Here is a 5,000-nt window from a genome sequence, read left to right on the forward strand (position 1 = left end):
TACCTTGATAAAGTATATATATATATATATATATCTATATCTATATATTATATATCTATATATATATATATTTATAATATTATATAGATATATATAATATTATATATACATATATAACATGGGGGAAGGACCCCCAGTATTCATAAGGTAAGCGTGGACACGAAACGGAAGGCAGACCCCATTACTCCATTACACACACAACCTATCTCTCTCTCTCTCTCTCTCTCTCCAAGGAATCCAGTAATCTCTCTCTCTCTCTCTCTCTCTCTCTCCATTCTAACAGGTAATGAAAATGAGAGAGTTGCATCATAACATAACGTTTATTTACAAGAACAAATAAATCAATTAACCAAGTAATCCAGTCTTACAGACTAACCCAAAAAAAACGGTACAATGTCAAGTCACCAAAGCAAGTCCACACCCCACTGGGAACTCTGTCCCCCGGCATTTCCAGATCCGTCTGTTCCAAAGATACAGAACACATCCCGGTAAGTACACACACAAGTTCAAAGACAAAGTCAATAAAATGGAACATCTTACAAGATATCAAACAAGCCATCCCTTTGGCTAAAGTAAAGGTAACACTTACCCATTCCCAACCGGAATATCACTCACTGTTTAAAAAAACACTTTGGCACCCGCCATCGTGGCTTTGCCTTCCCCCACGAATCTCTGTGCAAGTCTTCCCATAGACTTGGCTAGTGATACATTATGAATAGAAGAGGCGCACACGCACATACGAATGCACACTTCGACAACGCCTCATATTACTGGCTACAACCAGTTTCCCAAAGGCACTTGAGAAGAGTTCATAAACTGTCGTACATTGACTCGACGAACTAAGCATTTTTATCTCACGCCACCCCCAGAAACTCATTGATCAGCTACTCTCAGGTCGTCACCTCTGCACTGTTCTCCACATTCCATAGGTCTCAAGTTCTGACATTTAAACAACCCACAAAATCAGCAAAAATCTCCAACTTTTAACAGCAAAAACCCCTTTACTGCTCAATAACTAATCACAATGAGACTTAATGTCAAACTCCCATTACTTAAGTAACAACCCTCGAAAAATTACATCTCCCGGTAAAATCAAATCTCCCGTCCAAAAAAGAAATGCTACTTAAACTCAATCCCCCAAATTATATATCTCGTAGGAAAAGGAAGAAAAATAATAAAAAAAAAAAAGATAATCACAAGAAGATTTCCCCCAATCACAAAATACATAATACATGTATAATATGCATAACTCCCGCGTTTTCCCCAAGAAATGCTCCATGTAAAGCCACAGAATTTGCCAGAAAGCAAACTCTCACACATGCGCTTTCGTGAAATGCTATAGCCAACATTTCCAGATATTGCAAAAATTCTGATCTATCACCATCAGAGGAAAGAAACAGCACAGCGCTCATCACATCGCCTGTCAGCAGAAAAATCGCCTGCGGACGCATGCTCAAACAACAGCACAAAAATTGTCTAGTCAGACACATAAGTTTGGAAACTCATGATCCTCTAGAAAAAAAAAGGTCTAACTGACACATTTCACAGAATTAACTCCAGGATATGACTAATGTGTTCAAAAATTTGTCTCGAAGACTTATTCTCTCAACATGACTTTTCCCCAAATTATATTTCTCCAAGAATAACACACTTGTGAACATAACAAATGCACACACATCTCCATAGGACTCGTAATGCAGTAATGCCATTCGCCTCTAAATAGTCACGAAACCAAAGAAGAGAACCTCAGAAATCTCCTCTTGACTCGAAAAAAACTCCCATAACCACAAAAAAAAGGGTCACCCGCCCAAGATTAATTCCAACTCTATTATGAGACACCATATTAATAATAACACCACTCCGGTTATAAAAATACTTCCTCCATTTGGTTAATAACCAACCCCCTTATATTATTCTCTCATTTCTCCAATAGCCACATGTCAGTAAAAAAAAACACCACTCCAAGAATAGAGAATAATCACCTCTATTTCGGCAAATACAAAATATTTACCTCTATTTCCCCAATAACTCCATGTGGAACAAAACAAGGCTCCAAAAAATATATCTCCAAAAAATGTGCACTCAAGGCAACTAACTCACATACTCACAAATATTGCCCCATAATCTCCAAAAAATTGTGTCTCCATTTGCAACAAAGATGGCTGCAAAATAATTGAACTAAACATAGCTCTCATCACATTATTGGCAAATATCAAAAATGGCCAAAAAAATATATCTCCCATATATTATATCTCAAATTATAACTCCAAAATAATATATCTCAATTATATCTCAATTATAACTCCAATTCTCCAGAGAATAACTCAATGTTATAGTAAAAAACTATAAAAACTCTCTCCATTTAGCATAACTGCTAAAAAAAAGGGGCAAAAACTCGGCAAATAAAACTGTCTAGAAGATTCTAGAAAAAATCACCAATGTGCCACAAGTCATTACAACAGAACTCCAAAATCACAGTGTCTTACCCAAGACTTCTCCATATGCACTACGACATAGGCCACTAGAAAACTTACCCAAGTTTCCTATCTCTCACAAAGTTGTCACAAATACGACAAGGGTATTGTGCAAGAAAACTCACAATTTCTGGAACAATTGAAAAAATGTAGTGCCATTACGTATGCATTCAAAACGTGCAAAAAATTCTCCCATATATTTCTCTATAGCATCAAATAGCTAAAACACGAACACGTTCCCGAACAATGACTCTAAGTCATGAACTGAGATAATATTCACACTAACTGGAGAGAAAAAACAAACTCAAATTCACCCTTGGTAAAAAAAACTTGTGTCAGCTATGGCTAATTTCCAAAAAAGGAGAAAAGAAAAATCAACGGCACCATTAACTATCTCCCGTAACTCACTAGATGTCAAGCAATTATCTGCTGAACTCATAAAAAAAAAGGAAAGAAAAAAAAAAACTAAAATAATGTGTTGTTAGTTCCTCCATATTCAAAAAAAGATTTCACCTCCCTTGATAGCATTACGGCACCCACGTATTAGTATAAAAAAAAAAAAAAAATGCTATCATCAAAATCATCAGTATCAGTACAAAAATTATCACCAAAGTTAATGCTTGTCCATTCTCCAAAAATTCAGCAAAAAATTCAGCAAAAGCTCAGCAAGATTCAACACAATTCACCAAGATTCAGTCAGATTCATCAAGATTCAGCAAAACTCATCCCCGTGAATCACTGAACTATTCTCCAAAGTTACAAAAACTCAACAAATAATTAACACAAGACTTCTCCCATTAATTCATTGTAATAATTCTCCTTGAATAATTATCTGTAATAATTATCAAATAATCTCCCATGAAATATCTCAAAACTCTCGTAAAACAATTCTCCCGTAATGATAATTATACTTAATCAAACCTCCCGTGACACATCTCAAGTATAACAATTATTAATAACAATAATAACTCTCCACAGCAATAATTCTCTTGCAAAAAAAATTTCAAGTAAGGGTGAAATTCAAATAGCATACAACAGTATTGCTGAATCCTATGACATACAATTTCTCCAGCATGCAACACCATGACATAACACCATTGCACAACACAGATACAACACCAATCATCGGCATTTCAAAGTAATCTTTCCAACACAATAAAAATAATCTGTGTATCCCTTATATTTGTGTCTTTCAAGGCACAAAGAAACATATAACACATCCCGTGCATGTTAACTACTTTTCCCCTCATTCACGGAAAAGAAAAATCTCTTTTTATTTCCTTTTCTCTTCGTCCAAGAGAGAAAAAAAAATCTCTTTTCTAAAAAAAAGACTCCACGGGCATTTCACTTCATCAACTTATCAATCAGCTGATATCTTAGCATTCAATGTCAAGGCCAGACCGATCCCCAACACAAAGAAAAAAAAAAAGGAAAAGGGGGAGTTCACCCACACTGAGAAAAAAAAATTTCTCCCCCCCTGAGAACAACCCCTCAGTAAGCGCAGAACAGCCCGAGGCATACCAGCAGTATCCCCCATCTCCCCTTGAACAGTGTCTGAGGACCCCTTCCCAAGGTATACACTAGTGCCCATCCCTGCACTATCTCTCGAGTGAGGCCAGTGGTACCCATGCAACTACCCCCCCCCCCCAAGGGATACCAATACCCTCGCAATGCAAGGCGCCTCTCTGCAGAAATGTGCTGAGCCCGTAAAATTGTGGCCGCTCTGTGTCACTAAGCCAGATATGATTATCCAAGCACAGTTCACATGCATAGAAAAATACACCTTAATACATTCTTATGTGTTTAAAACAAAGACAAATACGTCTATTATAAACACGTGCAAACAAAGAAAACACGTCACTATGGGGCAAAGACAAGAAAAATTGTTGACCTCTTAAACCAATCCCATAACCCTGAAATATTTAAACAAAAACCCACTCCTTCAAAACAATAGTTTAACACTCACCACTCCATAATGGGAAAAAAGAACTCGAAATTCTCGTAGAATACGTAAATCTCGTCGGCACAATACAAACGCGATTGGCGAAAACGCACCTAGCAACCGTCACTCATGAACTAGACTGAGTTGCTTGTCTCACGACTCCCGCCCTGAAGAATCTCGGTACGAGCAAATTTGATGACCCTAATAGAAATTCTTTCCTCATCCCCCCATCCCACGGACGGATATTTTCTCTACCCCTTTTATTTTCTAACTGGCCACCCATCTCCACATTGGCGTTCCTAGGCATAGAAAAGAAAAACAAAACTTTTTATATCCCCTCTTAACCGCTGACACCACTATAACATGGGGGAAGGACCCCCAGTATTCATAAGGTAAGCGTGGACACGAAACGGAAGGCAGACCCCATTACTCCATTACACACACAACCTATCTCTCTCTCTCTCTCTCTCTCTCTCTCTCTCTCTCTCTCTCTCTCCAAGGAATCCAGTAATCTCCTCTCTCTCTCTCTCTCTCTCTCTCTCTCTCTCTCTCTCTCTCTCTCCATTCTAACAGGTAATGAAAAT

This window comes from Macrobrachium nipponense, chromosome 41 (assembly GCF_015104395.2).
Source record: "Macrobrachium nipponense isolate FS-2020 chromosome 41, ASM1510439v2, whole genome shotgun sequence".
Taxonomy (NCBI): Eukaryota; Metazoa; Arthropoda; class Malacostraca; order Decapoda; family Palaemonidae; genus Macrobrachium; species Macrobrachium nipponense.